At 36.3% G+C, this 19648-nt stretch overlaps 1 long non-coding RNA gene across 1 annotated transcript in view; it reads right to left on the bottom strand.

Moving 5' to 3' along the window:
- Nucleotides 1–19648, bottom strand: part of LOC128625827 (uncharacterized) — a 167291-nt gene that overhangs the window by 39754 nt on the left and 107889 nt on the right. The window contains exon 2 of the long non-coding RNA XR_008389652.1: nt 6346–6431. This is a non-coding gene — a long non-coding RNA (uncharacterized LOC128625827). The remainder of the gene's footprint in view (nt 1–6345; nt 6432–19648) is intronic.

Consider the following 19648-nt stretch of genomic DNA (forward strand, 5'->3'; position numbering starts at 1 on the left):
AGAAGCACCAATTTTACTTGCTTTACAAATGCAGAGAATCTAATCGAAAATGGGAGTAAAGGCTGAGTGTAAAATGTAGGAGGTTCTGCTGAGTTTGAGTTTTATGTTATTCTTTCCCTTTACCCAAAGATACTAGTACAAAGAAACACAAATATTTGAGCATGTGTTTAAATACAGATTGCATCAGTCAAATGTTTGGGGCTTATTTGGTTCCATGTTGCCTGACTGGAAGTGATGGGGTGAGGTTATGATAGGAAAAATACAAGAGGTTCATGGCCAAAACCTCAGGGCCCCACTCTCCTGAAATCACTCATGTGGGAGTTTCGAACCCAGGAATCTTCGGGCCTAGGAAGAAGAATCAAGCCTGCTGTTCAGGGACTGTTTCAGCAGCCCCAGACCAAGGGGTCCCAGTTCATACCTGAATGCTGTCCTCATTCGTGATTCTGACCATTTTCATTACATTCTTGAATTTAATTTGTACATTCTACCTTATTATGGCTTCACTTAGTTTGCTCCTCCAGCTAGTGGTAGGTACTTTTTACTTTTAACCTTTTAGTTTCTAGTTTGTGTTGTCTCATTTCTAACTTGTATCACATTTGCTTAATTCTTGACGTATTTTTGCCCCTTTGTCCTGCTCATGTTATACCATTTTATCCTACCGTTTTATTTTGTTACATTTTCTTGATTGTGCTGTTACCTACTTTAGCACACAATCCATGTCTTCCTTTAACGTTGCCCAATGTTTGGAAATGGCAAACAGAAACACTGGCCAAAAGGGCGGGTCCGGCAGGTTGGTCTGGGCCCGAAGCCCTTAATGCCAGAAGAGATTCTTTTCCCTCTCGTGGCTTTTACAACATGTCTTCCACATCTCCATAAACCATTCCTAAATTCTCTCCCTAGATATATCTTCTGATTGTGAAATCAGCCTGAAAGGCAAGTCTGACTATTACCAGGAACCCCTTATTATGCAAGGAAGCTGAATCGACCTAAGCCAAAAAACACACTCTCAGCACAAAGTCAGTGTGCCGCTATGGACAGCACACATAAATACCTGAATTACAAATTAGCCAATTTATTTAAGGAACTGAGAAAAATGCCATGCTCTCTAGCGAACAGAACTGTTGGATCCTGGGTAGATTCTGGGAACAAACCACAGTTGACCAGAAGAAAGAAGGTCACAGTCACTGGGACCAGAAGGAAATCCAGCAGTTTAAATTCAAGGAGAGAAACTGACTCGCATTCCCCCGGACTAATCTTTGTTTCCTCTATAAAGAGGGTGGTTTTGTTGTTGTTGTTATTGTTATTTTTCTTGCTACTTAAATAACATTGTCATTTAGATCACTCAAATTACATAAAGTTCTAAGTAAGCTATCACTTGGTATCCCACCCTGGAATGATCATTAAAATTTAGAGGCCACCTTTTCATGCCTCTCCTTACGCACAAGTACCCGTAAACATGTCATGTTAGATAAGCGGCATTTATCTTATATGCTTTCTAAAAATGTAGTCTGTGTTCTTACTATCCCCTCTCTGCCTTTTCTTCCCACTAATTTTACGCTTCCCATTTAATTCTATTCTTCCAACATCTGCAACACATCACTCTGATGAGTAACTCACGTTAACAAATTAGTTGATAAATGTTTATGTTTTTATATATATGCTCATAAACATAAATGTACACATTCATGTACATAGGCATACACATATATGTTGATCAGTATGAAAAGGCTAGGTTATGCTGCTGTAACAAATGATCCTCAATGTCAACAATATTTCTTGATCATAATATATGTATATTTTTATTTTAGGAAAATCTGCAAGTTATCTTTATTCCTAGCTCCTGGCTGATTGAGAGATTGTTACACTTGTGGTAGCAGAAGGAAAAATAATGTAGTGACACCAGTGAGCTAAGACCCAGAAAGAGAAATCCCACCTTAGCCCCCACTTCTTCAAGGACACCAATCTGGCCCTTCCTTGGCCGTGCACCTCCTAATGGGGCAAGCAGTCTAAAGGAGAAAGGCATTGTCCCTTCTGGGTCTATACAATCTGGACTGTGCTGCAGGCACTAGGATTCCACAATTCCTGCCCCAGTGGGCTCTATGAGGGCCTACTCCCTGAGTTTATCCCTCGAAGGGCAGACAAGTCTGTAGGAGCATGTATCCTATGAGCCCTAGAGGTAGCCAAGAGTGTGATTTATGTGAGGACTGTGGATGGAGCCTGAAAATGTGGGTGCAGATTGTACACAGAAATGAGCTCAAGCCCCTCTGGTGGGGGACAGATGGAATGTAGAGGACCTACTTTATTTCAGGAGGACAGTAAGTATGCTGCACAATTTAATATAGAAGGCATACATTTTTTGATTTTGTATTCTGTTGCACTGATCTGCATTTCTAGTTAATGCTAAAACCACAGTGACTTCATGGGAAGTCGTGTTCTGTATTCTAATGACCAGTAAGGCAACTCCCCTCTCATTTTTATTATTTTCTCTCTTCCCACATATTATTGGCTATTGTTGGATATTAATTTTTCCACATAATTTTTAAAAAATCATTTTATGCACTTAATTACAGAACATTGTTGAGATTCTAATAGGAATTGTATTATATTTATATGCTTATCCAAATAGAAAACTGATATTTTAATTTTACCAGTAAGTATTCCCATCTCAGAATATAGTATCCTTCTACTAATTGAGATTTTTTTCTGACCTTTAATAAAATTGTATACAATTGGATCTAAACTATATTTAAATATTTCTGCTTAAGTTTATGCTAAATATTTTTATAGTTTTTATCACTATTGTGTATAAAATAATTTTTCATTTTTATTTCTACCTTGTTATTGCTAGCACAAAAAACTTATTGGTTTACTTATATTTATCTTGTATCCATCTTCACCAAATACACTTACTGTTCCAGTGGTGTTTCTTTATAAAAGGTTTAAATATCAGCAAAATAGAGAAACTTTGTTATCTTATGTTTTGATAATTTATTCAATTTTCTTGTGTTATTACATTTGCTAGAACCATCAATGCCATGGCAATTAAACTATCTAGTCTCTGATTTTAATTTAAATATATTTTAGTATTGATCATGTAGAAAGACATTAGCTGTTGGTTTCTGGTGAATTGTCCTTATTTCATTGAAGTAAATTATACATATTTTTTCTTTATTTTGAGTATTTTTTAACCATCTGTTGAACTACAGTCCTGGAGTCTTCTCTTTTCCTTCCTTTCTTCCTTTCTACCTTCCTTTCTCTTGGCACTGTATTTATTATATAGGGTCAAGTTCAGCTGTGAAGAGCAGATAACCCAAAGTCACAGTGGCTTAAAACATACAGAAGTTTACTTTTCTCTGTTGTGTAAATGCAGTAAGTGAAGGTGTGGTAGGACAGATGTGCAAGCATTTAGACCCAGGCTCAGTCTATCCTGTTGTTCTGTTTGAGGTACCAGAGCTGCCAGAGCTGCCTCAGGGTCAAGCAGCAGGTTGTAATCTTGCCAGAAGGAAAAAACAATGGAACAATAAAGAGCAAGTTTCCTCCCTTTGATACACCTTGCCAAAAGATGACACACAACTCCTGCTTGCATTAAATTGGTCAGAAATTAGTCATCTGGCCATGCCTAAATGCATGAAAGGCTGGGAAATCATCTTTCTTACTTAACATATTGATTATATGCATTTAATGTACATACATATTGATTATATACATATTGACTAATGTAAATATTTTGTGTGTATAGCCAATATGCTAAGGTAAGTGTATTATATATTAATATTTGTATATACATTTATGTTCAATATTTATATGTCATATATTTAAATATATACTACCATTTTTAGTGGTTGCCCTAAAGTTTACAGTATACATTTACAACTAACCCAAATTCACTTTCAAATAGCACTATACTAGTTTGCAAGTAATGCAAGTCCTTGTAAGTATAAAAATAATTCTAATTTCTCTTTCCTGTTCCTTGTATCATTGCTATCATTCATTTCATTGATACAGGCATGCATAATTGTACACATATGCATATAGTTATGCACACAGAAGGTAGATACGCAAGTGTACATAATGAAATACATTGTTGGTATTATTTTGGACAAATTGTTATCTATTAGATAATTAAAAATAAGAAATATAAAGCTTTTTATTTTACCTTTACATATTTCTTTTTCAGTACTCTTCCTTTATGTAAATATGATTTTCAGGCTTATATTATTTTTCTTCTTTCTAAAAAGCTTCTTTTAGTATTTCTTGCAAAGCAGCTTTACTGATAACAAATTTTCTCAATGTTTGTTCTCTTTCACTTTTAAGAAAAATGTCACAGAATTGTAGATTGCTGGGTTATTTTTTTTCCTCTCAACACTTAAAAAATTCACCTTCCTCTCTCCCTGTCTGCATGCTTTCCGAGGAGAAGTGGATATAATTCTTGCTTTTGTTCTTCCACATGTAAAGCACACTTTTCTTCTAGCTTCTTTCAGGATTCCTTTCTTTTTGATTTTTCTGTACATTGAAATGATGTGCCTAGATATAATTTTTTGGCACTTTTATCCTGCTTGACATTCTCTAAGCTTCTTGGGTTTGTGGTTTGGTGTTTGGCATGCATTTGTGGATATTGTCAGTCACTGTTGTTTCGAAGATTTCCTCTGTTCCTTGCCATGCTTCTTCTCCTCTGCTCTTCCCAGTCCCCACATTACACCTCCTGTAGCTGTCCTGTACCAAGTCCTTGGATACACAGTTCCTGTTTTCTAGACTTTGCTGTTCTATTGATATGTCTTCTAACACAGAGATTCTTTCCTCAGCTTTCTCCAGTTGACTAATTAGCTCATCAAAAGCATTCATCATTTTGGTTAATGTTTTTTTTTTTTAATCTCTAGCATTTTTCTATGTTCTTTCTCAAACTTTCCATCTCTCTGCTTACATTGTCCATCTGTCTTTGCATGCTGCCTGCCTACTTTACTCATGAAAGCCCTTGGCATATTAATCATAGTTACTTTAAATTCCCAGCCTAATAATTTCAACATCCTGTCATGTCTGGTTCTGATGTTTGCCCTGTCTCTTCTCATTGTGTTTTTTGCCTTTCAGTGTGCTTTGTATATTTTCCTTGATAGCCAGACGCGATGTACTGGTAAAAGCAATAGCTGTAAACGGGCCTTTAGTAACCTGGTGGTCACGTATCAGGCAAGGGAAAGCATCTCATGGCCCTGTGACTAGGTCTCTGCTATTCATGAGCCTGTGACTCCAAACTGTGGACGTCACAAGTGTTTCCCCACATTTTCTGCCCCCTTACATGAGACAGAATGACTTCTGTGGGCTGGACTTGGGGATTTCCCTTCCCCCAGACCAGCTGGGCTCTCATCAGCTAGTTTCTTCTGAACTTGTAAAGAAGAACAGAGGGCTTGGGAGTATTTCTCCTCCCCATGCCAGAAGCATGAGGGGATTTTTCTTCAGTGTTCACTGTGGGATCCCAGCCAGCTCCCAGAGGTAAATGCCACAGTATCGTGGGGTCCCCCTATGACTGGGTCAACCTGGAGTTTTCACACTTGCCCACGCTGAGCCTTGAGTAACTGGACAATTCCTGCCCAGGCTTTTCTCCCCTGGCCCTGGCTCCCTTAGGCCAGGTCAACTTTGAGTCTCCCTTAGGTAAATAGGCAGTGACACTCTGTATTCATGGCCTGTCTTTCCAATTTTGGAAGCAGTGATTTGCTTTTTGTCTTCTCCTCTTTCACGGATCCAGGTAGAGTTGTTTAATTTTAAGCCTGTTATTTGCTGTGAGAATGGAGTGGAAACCTCCAAGCTGCTTGTATGTGACATCAGAAACTGGAAGTCAGAAATACATTCTTCATTCTAAGAAACCACCTCCCTGGCTAAAATTTTTATTACCATTAAAGATGTGGAGAAGAGGTATTGCGAGCCAATAATTACCTCCACATAGTTAACTTTGACATTTATATTTTTATCCTTTCTTCTTATTAATTTAAAAAATATTTTATTTATTGATTTTAGACAGAGGGTAAAGGAGGGAGGAAGAGGGGGAGAGAATCATCAATGTGTGGTTGCATCTCTCATGCCTCCTACTGGGGACTTGACCTGGCCCACAACCCAGGCACATGCTCTGACTGGGAATCCAACCAGTGACCCTCTGGTTCACAAGACAGCACTCAATCCACTGAGCCATGCCAGCCAGAGATTATCCTTTCTTTATTATAATGAATTATATTAAGTTTCCTGCCATTGAAAATTGAGATAAAAGCTATCTAGTCACATTGTATTATTTTAATATATATCCCCACAAATACAGAATACAAAATATGACCCAGGAAGAAATAGAAAGCATGGACTTACCATCACAAAAGGAGATATTACAACACTTGATGAAGGTCTTCCATTAAAGGATAGCAGCACCACTTGATTTTAAGACTTAGTTCCATCTACGTTTCAAAATGAAAAGCAAACAATTCAAATGTTATTTAAATCACGTCAGATCATATCATATGAAATATTTCCAAATTACTTTAGTGGCCGTAATAAAGCTGTTGGTTGGGAACCAAAGGATGCTCTCACTTGTCATTGCCAGGTTCACTCTATTGTGGTTTTTAAAAAATGAGGTCTCCTAAATGCTGGTGGGATAATTTAAGCCACAGCTACCAATGTAGGCTTACAGCCTTTCTAAAATCTTCAGAAAAGTAGACCCTATTTCTCAACTTTTTATGATATTGCTTAACTGCTCTTAGCCTCAATTTCTTCATTTATAGAATTGGAACAATATTAGTATTCTTGGGACAATTAAATTAGATAATGTATCTTACTATTTGCTACGAGTTTGGTGTATAAGTTATCTGTTATGAGTTATGTGTATGATGAGTGCTCAGTGTTCTCAGGAATGACAGTTTTCACTTCCTGTTACCAGTGAAGTAGACTTTGTAATGTAGAGGACCTATCCTATCAATCTAGCTAAAACAATTTGCCAAGAGAAAATTATTTTATAACTTAGTTTTGAGTTTCTTTACTTTTTTGGCTTTATGAACAACAACAATAAAAAGACAAGCAACTAGAGATAGCTATTTTAAAAATCATTTTTACTTCAAGTAAGAATTTCTCACCTTTTCACCAAAATTATAGGTAGCTTTTAAGAATGCATGAAAATACAATATAATAGCATATATTAGACATAGAAACTTTTCAAATAAAAAAGAGATATTGAAAGGATAAAATATAAATTATCTAAAGGAAAACTCTGCCTACTAGGGAGGTCTATGAGCTTGCTGTGGCTGGGCTGGGAATTTAGCCATAAAATTTCTTGCAGTACATGTTGCAAGATACTAACTAAGCTCCCATGCATTTTAAACTCAATTTTTGCTTAGTTTCCTATTTTTAAAAGAAGGTCTTTGTGTGTCTTAATAATCAGACTCTTCTTTTAAAGGTGTTTAAAAATTATACTGATGTCTGGTAGGATTTCAAAAACCTTATAAATTCTGTATATGATAGACACCAATCTAAACATTGATTGTTTCAAAAATATCTGAGGAGAATTAGTGACATTTTCCAAAACTACACACACAGATGACTCAGATGACTTGGGTTTAGAGAGTCATTTGATTAGGGGCCATTTTCCTGGAGGTGGGGAAGAAAACGATATGATTTAATTAGAAAAAAATAGGCTAATGAGATTTAGAAATATAACACTTTGAATGGTAACTAATAGAAACCACATATTTTAAATCAAGAAAAATAGGTTACAGAAGGCTTTATAGTGAACTTCTCTTTGTTTGCTGATAAGTTTCTTGGGCTACAACTAAAGTGACTATTTCTTGCTCAAGCTCAGCTTCACTAAAACCACCGCTGTCCATGTCTGGAAACAACGAGAATGCTGTCATGTTAAGGGGTGGGCTGGCTATGACGGATCCAGAGGCTCTCAACAAACTACCTTTGGGTCTTCAGTGAATTTTGTCCGACTGCTTGAGAGAGGTTTCTGCACTCTCATCATTTCACATTAGAATCAAATAGGCTCCAGGTGCAGTTTCCCACTGCTTTCCTCTGTCAGTGTGAGGACGCAGCAAGGGGCCTTGACTGCTTGCAGCTGTCATTTAACTACCATTAGCCTCGATGACAGGAACAGAATACGAGTATGGAGTGAGTTATGGGAACTTAATGTAAGGTCCAACTACTAATACAGCTGCCAGATTTTCATTTTAGAACCAATGCAAGAATGGGTAAGGAAGAAATAAGGTCCAAACATCACATTTTCAAGATTGTTTCCAGTCCACTTTTCAGACCTTAGAGGACTAATATGCTAATGTTGTTTTAGAGCAGAAGTTGGCCATTTTTTTTTCTGTAAAAGGCCCATATAATCAATATTTTAGGCTTTGCCAGTAACACTATTCTTGTGTATCCACTCAACCCTACCACCGTATAAGATGAAAGCCACTATAGACAATACCTGTACAAATGGGCATAGCTGTGTTACCACAGAATTTTATTATCAACTCAGGAGACCAGATTTAAACTGCCAACAGTATTTTGTGCACTCTTTTTTAAAAAACAAAAAACAAAAGCTGAGACTATATCCTCTAGTTATATGACTGATTTGCATGTTGTTTTAAAAGATTTTATTTATTTATTTTTAGACAGAGAGGAACGGAGGGAGAAAGAGAGAGAGAAACATCAGTGTGTGTTTGCTTCTCACTTGCCCCCAACTGGGGCCTGGCCCACAACCCAGGCATGTGCCGTGACTGGGAATTGAACCAGTGACTCTTTGGTTTGCAGACCGGTGCTCAATCCACTGAGCTATGCCAGCCAGGGCTGATCTGTGTGTTTTTAATGATAAAATTGTATTGTCATTCAAAACTGCCAGGTTGATTTGTATAGTTATTTGTCATCAAAATATTACATTTTTTATAATGCTGGGTAACAACTCTAAATTCTCTAGACTTCATGCACTAACAAGCTTACCATTTAATGATATTTCAAATGCATAGCAAACCACATGATTTTATGAGAGAAATCACACAAGAAAATGTTGAAAACTAGAGAAAACTAATTCTTCATATTTAGTGACTTAAAAACATACACATTCTTCTAAAACAATCTAAGGATTATTTTTTTGTACCAAATTTATTTTTACTTCAATTTCCTGGAAAAATGAGAGTAGTTAAATATAATTACAGAATCCAGATATGGCTGAATTGGCATTGAATGATCAGTGCTTCCTCATTAACTGCTGAGGGCAGAATATTTTATGAAGCTCGTAACTAACTAATATTTTTCTTGTAACTAACACTGGCTGTTGCTATGATTTCCAGTATAACATAATTGTTGTTGGGAGAGAACAGCCTGTAGGGAGACAGATGTAAGGGCTTATAGCATTTTTATTCCAGGGGCTCATTTGCTGGCTCTGTGATTTTTTAAGATAGGGTGATAAACAGTCTCAGGGGTGCTATGAATGGGTTCCCTACAGGGAGACACAAGAATACTGAAAAAAAAAAAGACTCATAAGCAAATTATGAAAAACTCAAAAAAAGTGAAGACACAAAAAAGCTTTTAAATAATAAAGACACATGCTGACAGGTACATCTGACATTGTGTAAAAATCATGCCTTATTAATTTACTTTTGTTACACATAACAAAGCAGACTTTACATCACTGTGCAGTATTTCAAGTGCCTCTCTCCCCTCTGTAAACATTCCAGTGTCTTATTGACAAAAGCACCAGAATGATATCTCCAAAAAGCTTTTTCTATTCTCTGTAATTTGGGGGCATAGATGTGGAATATTTTATGGTCAGATCCAATTAATCTGCTATGGTTTAGCTTTGTGAGGCTCGAATGTCTGTTGCACTCAGCTGTTAAACCTCTAAATGGGCCAGAGCTCTTTAAAATTTAAAGAGTAAGAGAAGATTTGGGACGTCAACGAGGAAAACATTATGTTCTCTAATATAGTATTGCATTTGAAATGAAAATGATTAATGGAAATGATTATTCATAAAGCAGTTTTTCTTCTAGATACTTGAATTACATTTGCCTTAAATGTATGGCTCTACTTCAAGTTCCACCATTTTTTTTCATGTTCTATGGCAAAGCCTTACTTTTCATGACATTTATACCTTTTGGATATTTATAAACTGTTACCATTCTCTCAGTTTTTTGCCTTTAAACTTGATTCATATTTTCTTGGGTGCATGGATATTATACAATAAAATAGAAGCAATTAAATGACAAAGCACCAGCCTCCTCTTGTGCTGATAGGCCCTAAAACCCTTCATCTCACTCCAACAAGAAAGCTTTTAACTCTCTACCAATTTCTAACCATTAACTCTCATCTTTAGTTCTTTATCCCTCCAAATACTGACGATTCATGTACTTTAAGGCAGCTTGGCAGGTTTACTATATGTAAATACTGGGAGAGTCAGACTCCATGCCAGTAGTTGTAAACTGTAGACGCACAGTGATTATTTTCAGAAATGGACGTAGGGAATGTCCACAGATGTTTGAAGTTTAGCCTCTTTGAAAATGTATTTGAGTTATGGTGGAAATAAACAAATATCGTTGCAAGTAAGCAATTAAGACATATGCTGTTATAATAATGCCACGCTGTGTTCCCCAAGTTGTGTGTTTTAAGTGTGTTATTAATTCAAAATCTGACATTGACCAACATAGTGAATACAAATCAGTCCTTCTGAGTGAACAAAAATATCATCAATATGATTCCTATACCAAAAATAATGCTTATTCTACATTTCCAAAAATATAGAAATGATAGTTCTCACTATAAAAAAAATCTACCTATGATAAATAATGTATCCTCGGCATTTTTCCTTAAAGTATAAATATGAATTAACTAGTTCTGGGATTATAAGTATTAACTGGATTAAATTACATAAACAAATGCAAAATATACTCATTACCTCATCTACCAACTATTTTTATCAGCTAACCATCCACACAAGGATTGAAGTAAGGTTCTTGAGCTTTACTGTACTACAGACAAAAACACTTTGGTTGTATTGTGCTCAGGGGATGTCATGTAGTCAAATTATTAAAATGAAGGACCCGCAGTGTCCAGCTCACTGGCCTCCAAATAAGCTAGATTCTGTTAGTTCTATTTTGAAATGGCAGTTCTTAAGATGTCACTGTGACCCTGAGGTAGCTAAACTCATGCATTAGTCTTAGGAATATTTTTTGTATATTCCACTGGGTTTTTAATGGCAAATTTGGCCTTTAACATGGAGCATATTGGAAAAAGAAGACTATTTTCAATTCTCTTTTTATGTTGTACTCTTGAGAATGGCATGTTTGCGATGGACAGGGCTACTAAAAATATAATTTAGAAATGAACACTTTTTTAGGTTGACAAATGACTGCATTCTATTTAAATGGCATCTAGTTCCATGATCTTCTGACAATGAGCATAAGTTCCAGGTACATATTAGTGTAAAGTAAGGTCTACAGTAAACAGGCATGTTGTAGAAACACTAAATTCCAACACAGTTGTATATAACAATATTTGGTATTAGAAATTTTTTTACTAAATTTGTATTTATTTCCAATGTTATCATGTTACAAAATGTTAGAATTTCTTTAAGGTATGACAGGTCAGTTTGCCTTCACTGCAGTACCAGGAGCAATGTTTTGTGCCCAGCCTTTTATACATAGGAGGTGCTCCACATTGTTGAATTATATTCTCTTACCTCTTCCACAAAGATAATGCAATGAAAATTTATTTGTGTTATTTATATAATTATAAAATCTATAATTTATATATACTTTATAAAATCACACATAATGTGTAATCGTATGGTACATATAATATGTATAAAATCTCCCAACATAACAGCTGTCCCCAGAATTCTAAAAAAGAGAACTAGAAATGTTACTTCAAGAGCTCTTTGAGTAGGTGGTGAGAGCCTCAGAACCTTGGTACTGGCTGGCACGAAGGTTCAAGAAAAAAGACAGAAAATAAGTCTACCTAAGGGAGACCAGGAAAAAAATGTACCTTTTCAGAGAAGGAAAAAGGAGATAAGCAAACATAGAATATAGGATGGAGAAAAGGAGCAAAAAGATAAAGAAAACTGAGATTACATAATGTGAAAGGGCGATGCCAGTCCCTGGTGGTGATGAAATCAAAGAAAATTTTGAGACAGAAGACAGTTATTTTATTCATTCATTTATTTATTTATTTATTTATTTTTAATATATTTTATTGATTATGCCATTACAGTTGTTCTATTCCCCCCTTCATTCCCCCCCACCCTGCATACCCCCTCCCCCATCATTCCCCCTTTAGTTTATGACCACGTGTCTCAAGTTCTTTAGATTCTATATTTCCCCTACTATTCTTGCCCTCTCCCCCTATCTATTTTCTACCTGCCATCTATGCTACTTATTCTCTGTACCTTCTCCCCCCTTCTCCTCCTCCCACTCCCCTGTTGCTAACCCTCCATGTGATCTTCATTTCTATGGTTCTGCTCCTGATCTAGCTGTCCTCTTAGTTTGCTTTGTTTTAGGTGTGTTTCTTAATAACCGTGAGTTTGCTGTCCTTTCACTGTTCATCTTTTTTTATCTTCTTTTTCTTAGATAAGTCCCTTTAACATTTCATATAATAAGGGCTTGGTGATGATGAACTCCTTGAATTTGATCTTATCTTAGAAGCACTTTATCTGTCCTTCCATTCTAAATGAAAGCTTTGCTGGATAGAGCAATCTTGGTTGTAGGTCTTTGGTTTTCATGACTTGGAATACTTCTTTCCAGCCCCTTCTTGCCTGTAAGGTCTCTTCTGAGAAATCTGCTGACAGTCTGATGGGAACTCCTTTATAGATGACTGTCCCTTATCTCTCGCTGCTTCTAGTATTCTCTCCTTCATTTTAATCCTGGATAATGTAATTATGATGTGCCTTGGTGTATTCCTTCTTGGGTCCAAGTTCTTTGGGATTCTCTGAACTTCCTGGATTTCCTGGAAGTCTATTTCCTTTGCCAAATTGGGGAAGTTCTCCTTTATTATTTGTTCAAACAAGTTTTTCACTTGTCGCTCTTTCTCTTCCCCTTCTGGTACCCCTATAATTCAGATGTTGGAGCATTTAAAGATGTCCTGGAGGTTCCTAAGCCACTCTTCATACGTAACAGGCATGAACAGAACAAAACATGGCTCAAGAAGAACTCAAAGCCCCAGAGCTGATAAATCTAAGCGACCAAGAAATAGCCAAACTTTCAGATGCATAATTCAAAACACTGGTGATCAGGATACTCACGGAACTGGTTGATTTAATCACAAATTAGAGGGACAGTTATTTAATTTTAAGCTGATTTTGTGGCTGTAACATAAACCCTTCCTGCTCTCTATTCCAGAAATCAGTTAACAGGTCACCATGCTTTCAAATTTCTGCTATGTCAGATTATTTATTTGTTTTACAGAAATAAAGTAGATATATTTCAAGTTTGGCTTGGGACAGAAGTGTGAATGCAAAATTGTAGATCAAGAAGCCACAAAAAATTATCTCTATCCATTCTCCCTGCTTTCCTGAATTTCTTGAGAATATAAAAGATATATATTTTTTAATTTCCAAAATACATGGACTTTGTTTGGAGTGAAATGTTAAGTCAAATGAACAGGGTGTCATGCAGCTGACATTTGGGTTACAGGAAAATCTCATCTTATTGCCTATGAATATTTTGGTTTGTGTTTTGACAGTTCTTTTGAAGAAGACATCTAACAGACTCATTGCGAGTTGTTACTGTTTCTATTTGCAAACTATAAACATTAATCTGGTTTAAAAATGCTGAATATCTTTTCCTCATGATGGATTTTTCATTTTTAAATAACTGTTAATTTTTTTTTACTTCATCAACACCAAGTTGTAATACATTTAATCAATATAATGTTCAATCGCAGTAACTCATACCTGTAGTTTAAATGTGGAACGTCTTCTAGATACTTGTTTCATGTCTTACTAGTATAAATCACTGTACTAAGCAGTTTCAATTTGTACTCTACAAAGATCTCTTAGTCTTTAGGTTATCCCAGGTATACTCTCTAGCGCAGAGACTTTTTAAAGCATATATTGACTCTCTTCACCTCACTCACTTTCACTAAGTTTGTACAGAATGCTTACGGATGGACAAAAAACCCTGTGTCCCCCCCACAAGTCAGTAATGTGGGTTTCCCATAAGGATGCAGTTAACATCCTCAACCTTAACATTTCAATTTAAAAGTTAACAGTCTTTAAGTCCTTGATAACTCAGAAAATACCTGAGTTACATACAGTACATTTATACAAAATATAAAATTATTGGTTAAATAATAACTTCTAATATCCACATTTAATAAAAAATTTTTAATTGTCATCACTGCTGCATGTGCTCAATCTCTTTATCTTTTCCTTTAAGCTTGTTTAAAAGTAAATGAAGGCAAACAGAAAGACATGTAACAAAAATAACAAAACAGCCTTAGCCACAGATAATTTCCTGAAATCAGTATGAGGAGAAATAAGCTACGAGAAAGAAAAACATTTGCAAATCATTTTCTGTAACAGTAAAATTGCTAAATGCAATAGAAAAGAAAAAATATCTTTTCAAACTAAATATCTGTTTCTGAGCCTGAGGCAATCAATAAATAAAAGGTGGAGAAATCTCAGCCTTAATAGTAGAAGAAAAAATGGTTTTCTTTCCAGATTAACAATGTGATTAAGGAGCACTCATGTTGTAATAAACACTAATTTAGTAGTTTAATAAAGGCAAAAATTTTTAAGTAAAGTTCACTTTTCTATTTTTAAAGAATTTATTTATTCATCTTTAGAAAGAGGGAAAGAGAGGGAGAGAAACACTGATCAGTTGCCTCTTGCACGCGCCCCAACTGGGGACCTGGGGACCCAGGCATGTGCCCTGACTGGGAATCCAACCCCAACCTTGTCTTTGGGGGAGGACGCCCAAAGACAGAGCCGCACCACGCAGAGGGTAAAGTTCACTTTTTAAAATATATCATCATGTCCTTTATGCAAGAGATTCGATAAATTGTTTTGTATTCTGGGGTTCATTGAGTTTTAACTCTGAAAACTCTTTTTGGATAAATTAAGTTTAATAATTGAGAATCTTTTCATCTGACATATCAAAAGACTGGAAACAAACACACAAAATGTTTTATTATTTCAGCACAGCTGTTAAAAATCATTTTGGTAAAAGTCAGTTCCATTCCAGTTTTAAATCTTTTTTAAAAAAATAGGCTAAAATGCTTTATTTATGGGCAAAATTATCACTTTATGTGCAGAAATAGCCTTTTAAAACATGTACAAGAATCGTTAATATCTTTTCTGAGTTATTTATATAAACAATAATTTTACTATACAGTGAAATATTCCATATTCATGGGTGAGAAAATAAAATATTATTAAAATACTAGTTCTTTTAAAATTAATTTATAAACATGAAACAATTACATCAAAATTTTAAGAGAAGCTTCTTTTAACACTAGACAAAATAGTTTTGGATTTAACATAAACTAATGAATTATGTAATTAGTTAAGAAAATTTTGGAAATGAAGTGGAATGAAGTTTAAACCTACTGAACATTAAAACATGTAATAAAGTTCTAAAAATGTGAAGAACATGAACTGCAAACTAGATAAAAATTAAATATATAATAAACAAGGCATTCCAAATGAATGAGAAGGAGAAGCTAGGTTTGATAAATAGTTCTGAAACAATTCCAGAAGGATAAAAGTTACATGCAAAAAGAATAATAATCTATTACATCATAAAAAATAATAAAAAGTTCAGTAAACAAATTTGCCAGTTGTAAGAGAAAAACAAAAGTCTAAGTTCAAAAATGAGGAAACAGATTGCTAGATTTAAGAATCTAAAATAAAATTTAAAAAAAGAAACAAACTTTAAACAGCCAGGTAAGATATTTGGACAATAAAGAACAAGCAAGAACTAAGAATTGACAAAACTGGAAATACACGTGGCTGACATGTTAAGATCATGTTCTCCCTTACTAATAATGAAAGAAGTAAAAAAAAAAAGTAAAGAAAATAACACTTTTAATTCTTCAAAATAGTAGAAATTTTAAGCAGTAAGAATAGCCAATACCCATACTTTGTTATGTTTTCTGATGCTGTTTGTAAGTGAACCATTCAGTAAAATGATTACCAGATTCCTACAATGAAAATTACACACATATAATATTCTCCCCCACTTAACAATTATTAACAATTATTAAACGTTCATTAACAAGTAGGCAAACAAACTAACAAAAAAACCAGTAGTGTAGTTTCACTAACATGCCAGCTTGTCTTTTTAACTGGTGAGACCCCCACATCTACAGAAAACGAACTAAAGCCAGATCTAAGACAAACTTCTAGAAGCAGGACCTCGCACCCCTGGTAGTCAGCTCCAGACAAAGCTGAACTCTTCTAAACCAATAGTTTGGCCACAGGACTGTTTAGGAATCAAGTATGGGGCACTATTTTAATGGGCCTTGCTGGTTTCTTTGTGTAACCATGTACATGTGCAGGGTGTCTCTAAAACATTTGCAACCAAATCACTTTTTCTGAAAACTTTTAATTTCACTAAGCAGTAAAAGTACACTAATTTATAAATTGCCAACTTCACCATAAAAGCTAATTTCTGATCATCATTATGCTGCTTCCCATAATAATTGTCAACTGAGACAGAAAAAAATAGAAGCACTTGTATTAGCCACTGAAGATGTAGGACTTCCTCATCAGAACTCCAGCGTGCTTTCTTCGGATTTTACGGCATTATCAGCACTTGGATTATTGCTTAACACACGAAAGCCCACATTCTCTGTACAAGGTGAATCATAGACATTTAACACCCAGTGTGTTGTTCTCTCATTCCTTATGACCCCTTTGCAATGCATTCTGTGTTCCTATCTTTGGAGATGATTATAACTGCTACACTGTTCAGGTTATATTCAGCCTACATCCATCAACACAGATTCTGGTAAATTACTGCAGATGTCAAATTCTTCAAGCCACAAGGAAATTCAGTTTGTATGGAGTGACCATCATTCCTCCTTTTAATAATCTCTTGCATACTCTGTTGAGAAAGATTACTTACTTTTATGAATTTCAGGTAGTCTAATCTTTCACAATCTCGAACTTATTTCAAGAGCCTTACCTCATTGCTCTGGGAGCCAACAAGGTCAACACATAGGCTCTAGCAAGGGGCTCTGCACTGTTTACAATACCACAGCTATTTGGTGGTGATGCTGCACATCCTCTGTCCATCTCAAGCAGCCTGATCCCTGCCAGCAGCCATGAGTGGGGAGAGGAAATAGTACTTCAAAGGTTTCAGTGCGGCTCATAAAAGATCAGGGAGACTGACCCAGGCCAAAAGGAAGATTGTGCATTTGGCAGTTATGTTTGGATATGATGATGAGATAATCCAGAGAAACGCAGGATTAACTGAGAGGAAGTCTGGATTTAATAGCCCCAGAGCAGGCTAAAAATACATGCAAAAGAGAACTAAAAATCCCTGGGGGGAAAGCCCTTGCTATCTCACACCCATCACAGAAGGAGGGGGGTGAAGAAGCCCTTCAGAAGAAAAGGGGGGCGAAGCAAATAGGACCCTTCAGGATTCAAGGAGTTGACTGTAGATGACAATATCAATAAATATCCAAAACACTAAGTGAGGAAATGAGGGTGGGAAACAGAATAAGCAAAGGACATGATCAAGAAGGTGGTGAAGAATTGAGGGCACTGCTGAAGTTTAGGGGCAATGGATTTAAACAGAGACTCCTGAAGGGTTTAGAAGGAAACCATATTTCCAGGAAACTGGAAACTAGAAACCAGCTGGGACCTGACATCAAGCTTCAAGCCATTTTAAAGAAAGAGAGGGCAATGTTGAATACGGGTTCACAGGACAATTCAATACCCAAAGTCCACTGCACATGCAAGTTGGGACAATTTCTTTTACACCCAGATGAGAAGGCTCTTGCAATTCCTAGTTAGGAAATCTTTGACTCCAGGATCTGGCTGCAGAGAGTAGGGAAGCTATTATGAGATTTTGTGTTTATACCCACACGTTTCCAAAAACAATATAAGGTGTCTTACAAAGATAAAATAGAAACATTGCAACATGACAATGAAAATTAGAAGAAAGTAAAATAATTCAGGCAAAAAAGAAAACAAGGTAGAGTTTATAAAATAATGCCAAGAATGAATAACACAGAAATAAATCTTTAAAATAAAATCTGATAAGAGTGGTCTCCAGCCTTTTTAGTATGTGGTAGCATTTTTACAATTAGAAATTTTTACACCCTTAAACTATGATTTATCCTTCCACAGCCATGATAAAAAATATTATTGTGTAAGGATCCACTGATGACTGGAGACCATTATGCTAAGTGAAATAAGCCAGGTGGTGAAGGACAAAAACCATATGATCTCATCCATAAGTGCAACCTAATGAAAACAAACAAGCGAGCAAAATACAACCAGAGACATTGAAATAAAGAACAAACTGATAGTAACCAGAGAGGAAGGGGTAAGTCGATAACAGGGGAAAGAGGGGGAAGAGATGTCAAGGAACATATATAAAGGACCCATGGACAAAGCCAAAGGGGGGTAGGATTGAGGGTGGGAGGTGGGCATGGGATGGGTGGGGGAAAGTAGGGGCAGGAAATAGGAGAAAAATGTACATTAACAATAATTTTAAAAAGTAAAAAAATGAAAAGGATCTATTGATGAATTATGTAAGAATAAACTACAATGAATTCAGTTAAGTGAAATTGTATTTTGTGAGTCAGAAGTATATTCACATGAAAAGTTGTGAATAACCCTAACCCTAACTCTAGCCCTAACCCTAGCCCTAGCCCTAGCACTAGCCCTAGCCCTAGCCCTAAACCTAACCCTAACCCCTAAGCCCTAGCCCTAACCCTAATCCTAGCCCTAGCCCTTGCCCTAATCCTAATCCTAGCCATAGCCCTAGCCCTGACCCTGACCCTGACCCTCACCCTAGGCCTGACTCTGACCCTGACCCTGACCCTAACCCTCACCCTAGGCCTAGGCCTGACTCTGACCCTGACCCTGACCCTGATCCTGACCCTTACCCTAACCCTATCCCTAACCCTAACCCTAACCCAATATATACAAGGTCCTTCCAGAAGCTATCCAGCCATGTAACAAGAAACGTAGAGACATTTATTGAAGAAAATACAAGATACAAGAACTATTGTACATAGGACAATGATGCCTCAGTCCCCTTCAAAGTAGGCACCTTAGGTCCTCTCACAGTTCTCCCAATGACCATCAGCTGCCCTGTTGTATTTTCCTGAATCTCATCCACAGTCTGGAATCTCTTCTTTCAAAAGTGATTTCAGTTTTTGGAAAAGTCAGAAATTTCAGGATGTCAAATTGGGGCTGTTAGGGTTGCTGAGTCACCTCTGTGATTTGATGTTTTGCCAAAAAACTCTGCATGAGACACAATACATGAGCAGGCACATTGTTGTAATGAAGCTGCCAATCACCAGTTGTCTAGAGCTGTGGCCTTCTGACTCATCTGAGTAGTTTCCATGGAGAAATGTTCAAGCTTAACCCAAAATTTGAGGCAGATTCATTGCTCTACTCACTCAGTCATTTTCAATGTACTGACCACACAGTACACATGCTCATTCAACAGCATCTACTGCCCCCAGT

Source organism: Artibeus jamaicensis, unplaced genomic scaffold, assembly GCF_021234435.1.
Source record: "Artibeus jamaicensis isolate MK-2021 breed Jamaican fruit bat unplaced genomic scaffold, CSHL_Jam_final contig_923, whole genome shotgun sequence".
NCBI lineage: Eukaryota > Metazoa > Chordata > Mammalia > Chiroptera > Phyllostomidae > Artibeus > Artibeus jamaicensis.